At 36.3% G+C, this 13,449-nt stretch overlaps 1 pseudogene; it reads left to right on the top strand.

Annotated features, from left to right (window-relative positions):
* The first annotated feature begins 10,792 nt into the window (after window positions 1-10,792).
* LOC107457659 (probable LRR receptor-like serine/threonine-protein kinase At3g47570) lies at window positions 10,793-12,755 on the top strand (annotated as a pseudogene).
* The last annotated feature ends 694 nt before the right edge of the window (window positions 12,756-13,449 follow it).

The raw sequence follows: 13,449 nt of genomic DNA, 5'->3' as shown, positions 1-13,449 counted from the left end.
ATGGAAAGGAGTAAGAAGGATTGAGTAGAAGCAGTAGGAGAGCAGGCGTCCCTGGGCTCTACAGCATTTCCATCCGCTTATCTGAAATTCCTACCAATGAATCTGCATAAGTATTCTATCCCTTTTATTATTTTATTTTGAATCTAATCAAGTATCATGTTTAATTCGCCTGACTGAGATTAACAAGGTGACCATAGCTTGCTTCATACCAACAATCTCTGTGGATTCGACCCTTACTCACGTAAGGTTTATTACTTGGACGACCCAGTACACTTGCTGGTTAGTTGAACGGAGTTGTGAGAATAAACAGTGCCCTAAGAGTAAATATATGCTAAAGCTCAAAAGATAGAAATCACAATTTCGTCCACCAACATGCAACCATACTTTTCTCTTTCAACCATACTTTCACTATTATCAAGTGACATCAGGTTGACCAGGTTGTGCATCAGTTTGGTGGTCTATAGCATATTTCGACCAGGCCACTGAACATCGACAAGATGCATCGTCACAATGGGATGTTTGGGTGAGGCGAGTAGTTCTCACATTTTCTAGGTGGCTAGCATGAGATGTTGGATGCTCGTGCAGACCATCGACTCCATATACACTATCATATTGACCTCCGTTCATCACGGGCATATATAACATGGTATCTTTAGTGGGCTCACATAGAACTGTTTGGTCAGGGTGACCAGCACTTGGTGTTTGTCGTCATGTGACCAAACCGACGACCCTCATCCGCATGCTGCGTCCAATGTGAACGAGGCATTTCTTTGACCCAATTTGTAATTGCGACATTCTCACCTCTCAGACAACCAAAATAATAAGCGAATTCCCGCTACAACTTTGAATATGCTGCGTTAACAAGAACCTTTTTTAAATCCTTGTTTTTGAAGTAAGTCATGAAGTTGACAGCAATATGCCTTGTACAAAACACCTGTAAGGCATTCGGTGATTTTCATAAACTTCCATCAGCATTCAACGTAGCATCAATTGATTTGTGCCTATCTGAAATCACTAAGACGCGGAGTTGTGGTGTGACATGCTGCTGCAAATATGAAAAAAAAAACAACTAAGCCTCTTTTGTCTCACCCTCAACAATGGAAAATGTAATAGGCAATATCTTTGCATTGCCATCTTGAGTAGTAGCCATGAGCAACGTTCCTCTACATTTACCATACAAGTAGGTGCCATTGATGGAAATAAGTGGTTTGCAATGCTTGAAAACCTCAATACACAGTGGAAACGTTTAAAATACTCGATGAAACATGACAGACTGAACCAGGTTAAGGTTGTGTCACAAGTTGCACCCAAGTACCTAAATACCCACAAAAGTTAGCACATATAAATGGTGACTTTATACATAACTAAGGACAGTGTAATGAATCTTACCAAGTAAGTATATCTACATAGCGAATAACCAACAAGTTGCATGACTCCTCCTAATCGCCATATATCCCAACAATGACTCTCTACTTTTTAAGCCAAACCTTTCTATATGACGCCTTGTAACTGAAATGATTTTCCACACCTCCTTGTAGAACCCTTATGCTAATTATTGGATATGCTTTGACCATTGTGAATATGTGCTGAGCAATCACCTTCAAATTCAACCTACAATGGTCTTGACCTATTGATGTTTGCATGCAAGTATGAGGACCATTGTATCTCTTAACCTCCCTTTTTTCTTAATTTTGGTGATATGCTATGCGTATATTCCAACTACAACCGGACCCGAACTGGATATACTGTACATCATACTTCAATTGGTCACTCTCTAGTATTTTATACTCCACAATCCTCCTGATGATGTACGTCTTAACTACCAAGATGACTTCCTCCTTATTTTCAAATTGTTGTCCAATATCAAACTCATTGGTTAGATCCTCTTCGGGGCCTCCATGGGTAAATGACCAATCCGAAGTCATTGCATTGAGATTCAAAGCGGAGAAGTGATCCGGCCGATCATATGGTCGAGAAATGACAGGTTGTGTCATAGCGATTTATGTGTCACCGTAATAGTTCATCTCTTCTTCATCCTCACCCTCACCCTCGTAAGGAATTTTCATTAGTTCATCATCAGCATTTTCTCCGTCACCAAGGTTAACTTTATAGGGATCCATCATCGGATTCTTGATAGCAGAATCCTCATGACTTTCAACATCATCTTGCATCATGCCAGCATTAGAAAGTTTAATGTTTGACCCCTCTTGACTACTTTCAGGTGACATATTTAGATCAACTATCGTCCTTTCAATATTTTTTCTAATTGTTCCACTTAACGGACTACCATCAACAGTATCCGCAGATGATCCTCACCCACCCAATTCAACTAGAAATACAAATAATTTCAATAGATGAACATTTGTCCATTGATTTTGCCATGGCCTTATAAGACGTACGTCCTCGTCATCACGTAACCGATACCTAATTCAAAACAACAAAAAATTTCTCAAAACTGTGGTCTAATAAAATTAATAACAAAATAACAAAGACAACTGTAACATACTTTTTATAAAAGTCATTTACTTCGGTTGGATATCTGTAATAAATTTTTTTACTCTTTTCGTGTTTTGTTGTCCAACAAAATGCAATATCAAATTCTTCAACGCTGTTAGACTGTTGACTTCCGATGCCATGTACATAATTACTGGTTGCCCAAACCTAAAAATGATAGAACCTTCTTCATTATACACTATTTCACTATCATAATGAATGGATAACAACGGATTTCTAGACATTATTGAGAGAAAATTAAAAGATAAAAACCAAAAAGAAGAATGAGTTACTGAGTTTGGATTTCAACCAGCCAGGTATTTATTTGGCGAGTTCAGTGTGAAGTTCGTCGGGAGTACGGCGAACTTTATAATTTACATGAAGTTTGCTGGGGGACACGGCGAACTGTATTAATATTATAGAGTTCGCCGAGGGTGCGGTGAACTTTCCCTAAATTAAAAAAAAAAGTGTATCCTGGTGTTTAAAGTTGATATCATTTTTTTCGAAAATAATATATTTTTTAATTTATTACAGAAAAAAATTTATGTAGATTTATCCCCTTCTAAGTAATTTTATAGCATTATGTGTTTCTTCTTCTTCTTTATTTGATTTTTTTATTTTTATTCTTGTTAAGAGAGTAAAACAAGAAGGAACTTGAGAAATTTCTATGGCAAAAATTTTGGATATGACAACGTCATCAATATGACAAAAATTCTACGATAACGATAACAATAACGACGATAACGATAACAACGATACGTACAAGAAGAAAACAGCGATGACTATAATGATGATAATCATGATGATGAAGATGATGGAGGAGAAGGAAGAAAAAGAGGGAAAGGAAGGAGAAGAAGAAAGTCCAATGAAAAAAGAAGGAGGAAGAGGAGGAGGAGGAGGAGAAAGTAGTATTGGTGACGATGATAACGAAAAAGAAAGAGAAGAAGAAGAAGTTGAAGTATCAGGAGTGACAAAGAAGAAGAAGAAAAAGGAGAAGAAGAACGTACAGTAGGAATGTAAAGAAAAATGTACACGCGTGAGTGTAAATGACTTGTTGAACTTATTTGGTTAAATGACTTGTATGTAAAAATTAATTCTTCATCAAGCAATTTTTTATTCGAAAAGATTGGTAACTAAAAGCGATTTTTTAATAATTTAAAAGTGATTTTTTTATTACTAAAGATTTAAAACAATGTACAAGATTTTAATGATTTTATTAAATACATAAAAAAATTTAAAAAATAAATTTTAGAACCTTAAAGTGTGTTTAAAACATTCGTTAGAAAAACTCAACATTTTACATTTATTTTTCTAATTTATAGGCTGAATTTCTCACTTCGTTCAAACAAAAATAAGAAAAAATGATATTTATTTTACATTTTTCATTATTAAGAAGGTATACATAAGGCATATAGTTACTAATTTAGAAACTGGCTCTGCATAGACTTTTCAACTTGATCAAGAACTGAAGACCTATGTTGATAATAGGTACTTTGTCCCAGAATTCTACAAAAAAAATAGAAAACTGGATCAAGTCAAAGCTCAACTTCAATAAATTGAGATGGACAAAGACAAAGCAACTGTACCTTAAGTACTGGCTATAAACCCATTATCCATGTATAGTAATAGGAAAAGTATAGATAAACAATAAAAATATTAAATAATGTGAATAATGGATATATTGAATGTTCAATTTACTAGGTGTGTGGATGATTATTCTAATATTAAGATTCAGATGGATAATTTAAGAGTGCAGTGTGTTTTTATTTTATTTGATCAATTTTAGAGCCCATTATTCATATTATTCACAAAAGTCATTATCTACCTAACAAAGTTCGTATCTTTATATTAATTATAAACCGTTTTAGCAAAAGACATTAAGATATTTACTTATCAAACTTTTTATGATGTATATGATATCATATATTAATTTAAAGGGAGCCACTCACATAAAGATGCTTAAAACGTCTTTTTTTAAAAACGTTTTTTAATAATTAAAATTTAACTTATATAATCGATCAAATTGTGTTATTTTTACTAAAATTAGACTAAATAAATCGATTTGACCGAAAAATTAGTAAATCAAATCTTGAACTTATCTAAATTAATATTCTTTTTTATAGTAAATGACTATAATACTCTTATTATAAAAAATGACTAAAATATTCTTATTATATAAAGACGTTTAAAACGTCTTTTTTTAAAGATATTTTTTTAATAATTAAAATTCAACCTATCTAATCGATTAAATTGTGTTATTTTTGTCAAAATTAAACCAAATAAATCGGTTTGACCAAAAAATTGATAAACTAAATCTTGAATTGATCTAAATTAATATTTTTTTATAAAAATAATTATAATATTATAACACAATTTGATCGATTATATAAGTTAAATTTTAATTATTAAAAAATGTCTTTAAAAAAAGACGTTTTAAACATTTTTTCAAAGTTAATTATATATTCATTTATATTTGTAAAAAGAATATACAAAAGATAAGGGTCCAATCTGGACAGCCAATAAAATGAAAAGGTTACCCATTAACCCATTACACTACTAACCCATTACAAGAAACAAAATACGACAACCTGAATGCCTTGAATCTATCTACTGTGGCCACTACCTTTCATTTCTCTTCCTAAATTCTTCAAGGAATTCCACGGCAGATGAATAGAGCATATCAATAGCAGAGTCTTTGGCTTCAAAGATTTTAAGGTTCCGTGCTATCCAGATCTTTCAAGCGAGAATTGCAGTAAGAGCAGTGTTTATCTTCCAATTGGGTCTTCTCTTCAGCGCCTCTATAAACTTTATCCATCGCCTCCAGAAATCTTCAGAGCTGTTGAAGGTGATAAAACTTTCAAATTCAGCTTTTCTCCAAATTTCTCTTGCAAGCTTGCAGTCAAATATGCAATGATTTACTGTTTTCCCTAATTCCTGGCACATCGGACAGACATCTTTTTATCGTCAGCAGCCTATTGTGTAATCGGTTTCGGACAGGTAGACCACCGTGGAGAGCTTTCCAAAGGAAGACTTTGACCTTTGATGGACATTGCAATTCCCACAAGCTATTCCAAACTCTCTTCTCTTTGCACACTTCTGGGAGCTGTTGGATTGGAGGGTGAGAAAGTCTAAAAGCAGTATGGTACCCAGAAGCCACCGAGTAGTATTCGTTTCATTCCCACTTCCAGGTAATGCTATCTTTCCCATCTTCTGAGATAGTTTTTTGTAGAATCTCAGTAGTAATATCGGCTCTGAATACGGTTTTAACTAGTTCTTCTTGCCACTGTCTAGAGTTGTTGATGAGTTGGTTTACCCATACCATGTTTAGATTGTGATTATTTTGCTGGTAGTCTGAAATAGGATTGAACTTCCTTAACCATGGGTCTTCAAATATCCTAATCCGATTGCCTCTTCCTACCCTCCATTCGATCCCTTCCTCCAGAATCCTCCTTCCGTTTAGTAGACTTCTCCAGGCCCATGATGGCTACTGACCTGTTGGGGCTTGTAGAAAAGAGAAATATTTGAAATATCTGCTTTTGTAAATTTTACTTATTAGGGACTCAGGCTTTGTAAGAATCCCCCAGCTTTTCTTGGCTAGCATAGCTAAATTGAATGCTTTAAGATCCTTAAAACCTAGCCCCCCATACTTTTTCTCTCTACAAATTATATCCCATCTCACCCACTGTAGCCTCCTTTCGGAGCCTCTCTGACCCCACCAGAAACTCAGAATCTTCTTTTGTATTTCCTCAAGCAATGAATCAGGGAGCTTGAAGCATCTCAATGTATAGATAGGCACTGCTGTAGCTACCGCCTTCACCAAAACTTCTCTGCCACTAACGGATAGGAGAGATCTCTTCCATGTTTGCAGCTTCCTTTCCACCTTTTTCTTAATGAAATTGAACGTCTGCCTCTTAGATCTATGTACAACTGCTGGGAGTCCCAAGTAGTTATTCTATCTGCCCACATGTGAAATTTGTAGAGATTCAGCTAGGGCATCTCTAATCTGTGTTGGGGTATTTTTGCTAAAGAATACTGAAAACTTTGAAAAGTTAATAAGTTGCCCACTAGCGTTCTTATAATCTTCCAAAATCTTTAGTAGTCTCTGGCTAGCTTTGCAAAATAGGATTGAGTCGTCTGCAAAGAATAAATGACTAATCGTAGGACATCTACCATTGAGTCATAGACCTGAGATCTCTCTCCTCTGTTCTCCTCTGTGGAGCAGATGGGAAAGCCCTTCTGCGCAAAGAATGAAAAGATAGGGGGAAAGGGGATTGCCTTGCCTCAATCCCCTGCATGGTTTAAAGTAACCATGAGGTTGACCATCCACAATAACAGAGTATGACACAGTGGTAACACATTCCTTGATCCAGTCAATCCATTTAGAGCAAAAGCCCAACTTCTCCATGACTTCCTAAACAAAGCACCATTCAATCCGATCGTAAGCCTTACTCATGTCAAGCTTCACTGCCATCTCATGATCCCCATGGTTCTTGTTTTTCAAAAAATGCATAAGCTCATGAGCTATTAGTATATTATCACTGATCAGGCGACCTTTAATAAATGCACTCTGATTAGCACTTATGATTTTATCCAAAATACCCTGCATTCTGTGGACAAGAATCTTGGATATAATCTTATAGATGACCGTGCTGAGGCTAATGGGGCGGACCTGACTCATGGTTTCTGTGCCTTGCGTCTTCGAAATTAGGTAAATATGAATATGATTGAATGCCCTTAACATCTGACCTCCAGAGAAAAAGCTTTTAATAGCACTACGTAGATCACCTTTAATAATATCCCAATAACGTTGATAAAACTTTGTAGTGAATCCATCATCTCCTGGGGTTGAGAACGGATTAATGGAGAATGTAGCTTTCTTGATCTCTTCCTCTGAAACACTTATAGTAAGTATTCTATTAGTATCATCATCAATTTTCCTCTCCAAAGATTGCATTTCTGCCGAGGCAGTACATGGGTTACAAGAAGTGAACAACTCCTTAAAGTACTCAGTGGCAATTCAGGCAATGCCTCCAGGATCTGTGCTGAAATTACTCGAGCTGTCTTGTAGTCTGAAAATCTTGTTTTTTCGATTTCTACTTTGGAATTTAGCATGAAAGAATTTTGTGTTTTGGTCACCCCATTTCGGCCATTGAATTCTAGCTTTTTCCTTCCAATACCTCTCCTCCTGTAAGTAGGCTTCAACTAATTCTTCCTCCAGCTATAAAATAGTTGATCTTGTTGCTTCTGTCCCCTTTAATTTTTCCAGTTTCAATTGATTTTTTAAATAAGAAATTAGTTTTTGCAAATTGCTAGAGCCAGACTTCTGCCATTCTACCAATACATGCCTGCATTTTTTCAGTTTAGAGAACAGCTTGAACATTGGAGAGCCATTAAATTCAGTCCTCCATGTTTCTTTCACCATATTAAGAACTTCCTTATTGTCACACCATCTTTCCTGAAATCAAAATCTTCTTTTTGCCTTGTGCTCCTCCCTGTCTGCCAGTAGCATCAAAGGGCAATGGTCAGAGCCTGTATCATCTAAATGTAGTATTGTTGCTTGCAGGTAATTTGCTCTGAAATGATGTGTAGAAAGGCATCTATCCAACCGTTTCATAATTAGCTTGTCACCGTATCGTCTATCGCTCCAAGTGAATTTTCTCCCTTCGTAACCCAAGTCCACTAGCTCACCCTCACTAATGAATTTATTGAGAGCCTCTATTGATGAGGCCGACTTTATTCTTCCTCCCTCTTTCTCATGATAGGCGGAGATGGCATTAAAGTCGCCTATCACAAGAAAATAGGGGCTGGCTATCATTTTGATCTCAATAATTCTTCGGTATTGATTAAATCGAATGTTGTCATTACAATGTAGATGAACAGCAACTACTTCCCATTTCCTTTGTTTGGTAGGGTCTGTCCACTCAAAGAAAATAAAGAAATCATCGCTAGAAAGAATTGAGACAACTGCATTATCCTTTCATGCCAGCACTAGCCCACCAGATTGACCCCTAGGATCCACACAATATGCCTGCTGAAAACCTGCTTTGTTGCATTGAGTTGTAACATTCATGGTAATATTCTTAGTTTCACATAAAAACATTACCTCGGGAGAATAAGATCTAGAGATCCCTTGTATGTTGTGAACTGTCAGGGGATTTCCCATACCCCGACAGTTCCACATCATCATCTTCATGGGTCACTGGGTGCCATTATGGGGTGGCACCCTCTCCCTCTTCCGCTTGCACCTTTTCCTCTGAGCAAAATTTCTTCTTATTAAGTGGGACCCTTTCTCCATGTGAACTCCTTTTAACTCCTGACACTGTGATAGTTTTTCTCGCTAGTTGCTTTAAGTTTTGTCTCTTGTTGGTAGATTTTGTGAGCTGCTGCCCTTGTTCTCCAAACACAAAGCATGTCGTTGCTTCAATCCCCTTTGAATATTCCTTTTCGTCTCTTTCCTCAACATTGTTTCTTTTTATTGCTGAGCCGGTACTGATTTGTGGAGAATAGTTTGCTGTTTGTATCTTCTTTTGAACGATAGCATTACTCATAACTTCTTCTTCCTCACTTCTCCCATCTCTTCCCTGAGGCTGCATTGATAGATTGACCAGTCCCTTAATTAAGTTGACTGGAGTTGACTTTTTGGCCCTGTTGTGTGAGCTCTATCTCTTCCCCTTTAGGCAGATTACTATTAGGATTATCCTTTGTAGCACCCTCTCTTCTTCCCGTTTGGTCGGCTTTCAACCAATTCCCCCGCTTTTCTTCTTTCACCTCTCCCTTCAACGAATCTTCAATTTGAAAACTGCAAGCTCTTGTCTCATGTCCAATGAATCTACAATAATTGCAAAAAGTGCCGATCCGTTCATACTTTAGTGCAACTTCAAGTTGTTGGTTTTTTGGGCCAGCAAGCTTGACATATCTCCTGAGAGGTTTTGTTATATCCAAGTTTACGTGTATTTTAATGATGCTATGCTCCTTGTCTCGAACCTGGAAGATATCCACATCTAGCACCTCTCCAAATGAGTCTTCTCTTCCTTCCTAATTCTTTAGTCTTGAATTGTTCTGGCAAACCCCAAATTTTTATCCATATTGGTACGTGAGCAAAATATATTTCTAAATTATTCTCATCCTCCTTCCATCTCCTAAGATTCAGGATGTAGTTTTTGAATAACCAAGGGGCACCCCTTTCAATACGAAGCATATCCTTCTCATCTCCAAAAAAGAATTGAAATATATTTTTTGCATGATCTACCACTTTAAAACCCTCCGGTTGCCTCCATATAGAGTACATAGCAGCCTCTACAGTACCGCTTGAGAATGGTTTACCACTTTAAACTTTTTGCACAATGTTCACTCCCAACTTGCACATTTTTCTCGTCAAAACTGATTATTGTGTTTTCTTTTTCAGGTTGCAGCCTTGGATTGCTAGCAGCGTTTACCATTGTGATCAAGTTGACACAATGACACTAAATTACTCGAAATAATCGATTGATCACAGAAAATTATAGATAGTAGAATTTCTCTGCCAAACTCTAGCAGAGCATGTTAAACCTCAAGGGCACTTATAAAACATTCTTTTATTAGAAATATAAACACTTATGTTTGCTCTATTTTTTGTGGTAGGTTAACAAATTAAAATTTGGAAAGATAGGAGACTCGAACCTGCAATCTCTTAATTGAGTATGGGGAGTCTATGTCATTTGAGCTATTACTCATTAGCAAAATTTAAAAAAATAGAAGACTCGAATCCGCAACATCTTACGTTTTAAGGATCTTTATGTAAGTGGCTCTCTAATTTAAAATACTTTTTCGTAAACCGCACAAGTTATTATACTAACCGTAAAAAAATTTAAAAAAGAATAGTCACGTTGTCTTTGACATAAGCCAATTTATATTATTAAAAAATATAAAATTATTTTTATTGAGTTATTCTGTATCATATTATTGCAATTATAATGATTATTTTTTGAATGGTTAAATATGATCAAATTTATTTTGAAATTATATTATTTTTTTATAAATTAATTAATTTTAATTAATAAAATTTATAATTAATAAATATTAAATAAAATAAATTTAGATTTTTTTATTTGGAATTTTTTTTCTATAAAAGGAAGATTTGGTTAGTTGTATGCTTCTACATTTCAACCAATTCAACTTCCTTCTCTGTTCCTGCCAAACACTTTTCATGCACATGTTATCGAACAGTAATGATAATATGATCATGATGGCTCTCGCAATCATCATCTTTCTCATATCTATTGCTTCACAAGCTTCAATAAACATGCTGTTAACTACAACAATGGCCATGCCATTAAGTTCTGAGACTGATAAGCTTACTAATGGTGACTCAAATGTTCTGCCATCATGGAATGAGTCTCTTCATTTCTGTGAATGGCAGGGCGTTACATGTGGTCGCCGCCATAAGAGAGTCTCAGCATTGCATTTGCAAAATCAAGACTTGGGTGGTACTCTTGCACCATCATTAGGAAATCTAACCTTCCTCAAGAAGCTCAATCTTACTGACCTCAACTTGTACGGTCAGATTCCAAGACAAGTTGGTCGTTTAAAGAGGCTGCAGATTCTTAGCTTCCAGCAGAATCATCTTCATGGTGAGGTTCCCCGGGATGTTGGTCGATTGAAGTCGTTGTACGCTCTCGAACTAACGAGAAATAATCTTCAAGGTGAGATTCCTATGGAGCTGATCAACTGCTCAAGTCTTAAGAAAATTGACTTGTCCTACAACAATTTAACTGGGAAAGTTCCATCATGGTTTGGATCCATGATGCAACTTACTATGTTGGAGCTTGGATTCAATAATCTAGTTGGTAATATCCCACCAACCTTGGGGAATCTTTCATCACTTGATACATTGTATCTTGCAGGAAACAATTTGGAAGGTCCTATAATTCATGCTTTGGGAAGGTTGTCAAATTTGGAGTACCTCTCTTTGAGTACCAATAATTTGTCAGGCCAAGTTCCTAATGCGTTCTACAACCTTTCAAATCTTCAAGTTCTTGATATAAGTAACAACAAACTAGTGGGTCCTATTTCTTCAAATTTACACCTTGCTTTTCCCAATCTGTCTGTTTTTGTTGTTGCATCAAATCAATTCACTGACAACTTCCCAATATGAACTTGGTGCATGTTCTGCATTGACAGAGCTTTATCTAGATGCAACCTTCTTCCATGGAAACATACCTTCCTTCTTGGGTTCTCTAAGATCACTTGAATTCTTAGGACTTTCCAACAACAGCTTCTCAGGCACAATCCCGTATGAACTTGAGAAATTGACACAGTTGAATGCTTTGGACCTTTCCAATAACCAGCTCTATGGCAAGGTCCCATTAGGAGGAATATTTAGTAACATCACAGCAATATCACTCATTGGAAACAAGGGAAACAAGGATCTCTGTGGTGGGATACCTCAACTGAATTTCCCTCCATGTCCAAAGTTGCCCTCAAATAAACACAAAAGCTCTCGTAAAAAGAAAATTATTCTCATCAGTGTTATTGGAGGGCTTTTGATCTCTTTCATTATTTTTGTTAGCATCTATTGTTTCATGAGGAAGTCCAAGAAGTTACCTTTTTTACCATCATTGGAACATAAGTACTTGAGGGTTTCTTATGGAGAGCTACATCAAGCAACAAATGAATTTTCTTCATCCAATTTAGTTGGCACAGGAAGTTTTGGTTCTGTGTATAGAGGAGCCCTTGTTCATTTTGAGAGACCTGTTGCTGTCAAAGTGTTGAACCTTCAAACACGCGGCGCATCAAAGAGTTTCATGGCCGAATGCAAAGCTCTAGGAAAAATCAAGCACAGAAACCTTATCAACATATTGACTTGTTGTTCAAGTGTTGATTACAAAGGGGATGATTTCAAGGCCATAGTGTTTGAGTTCATGCCTAATGGGAGTCTAGAAACCTTGTTACACCACACTATTGAAGATAGCGAGTCAACAAATCCAAGTCTCAACCTTATGCAAAGAGTAAATATTGCTCTTGATGTTGCTTTTGCATTGGATTACCTTCACAATGATTTAGAGGAAGCTGTAGTTCATTGTGATATTAAGCCAAGCAATGTTTTACTTGATGATGACATGGTTGCCCACTTGGGAGACTTTGGATTAGCTAGGCTTGTTCATGGTGTCGCAAGCCACTCTAGCAGTGATAAAGGAAGTTCCTCAGTAATCAAGGGAACCATCGGATATGTTCCACCAGGTAAAATTAAAGATTTAATTTTTCTTTTTAATCTCTATTGGTAATATGTTTGCTAATATGTTTGCTACTATTTTTAACGAATTCATGAATTTTTTTTTCGAAAAGATAGTAGGTTATGTTTTATTAATTATTAAAAAATAAAATACAAAGATGTTCAAAAGCAGGACAGCATAATAAAATGTGGAGATTTTCCAAAAACACTATACTGAAGTTTCATCCAACGGTGCGTGGTCGAAAAACGAAGAAAAATCTTAAAGAAGAAAGAATGATAATTCAAATTGAATGCAACTAAGAGCTTGCCTCATGGAGATGACGACCTAAATTGGGAGTTTTTTGCATTTCACGGAACAACTTGATAGAGCTTGCTGGAATGGCAGACGGCATAGAAGTAGAACTTTCAAAAATCAACTGGTTGCGAGCTTTCCAGCAATTCCAACAAATGATGGCAAGCAATTGATGATTATGGTCAGCATTCTTCAACGGGTTAAGTATCTCTGTTGATGCAGTCCATCATGTCCAAAAGTCGTTAGAACAATCGAGATAACTCTGAGACCATACGTCTTTAATTTTAGAGCAATCGATCAAACAATGAGTGACTGTTTCTGTTGCTTCATGACAGCAGGGGCATATTGGTGATATAAATGGGATGCGGTGATGAATCTGAGCAAGCACCGGAAGTCGGCCATGGAGAGCTTTCCAGATAAATAGCTTAATTTTGTGAGGCAAGTTCAACTTCCA

Source organism: Arachis duranensis, chromosome 7 (genome assembly GCF_000817695.3).
Source record: "Arachis duranensis cultivar V14167 chromosome 7, aradu.V14167.gnm2.J7QH, whole genome shotgun sequence".
NCBI classification, from domain to species: Eukaryota; Viridiplantae; Streptophyta; class Magnoliopsida; order Fabales; family Fabaceae; genus Arachis; species Arachis duranensis.
This window is presented reverse-complemented; position numbering and strand designations above follow the sequence as displayed.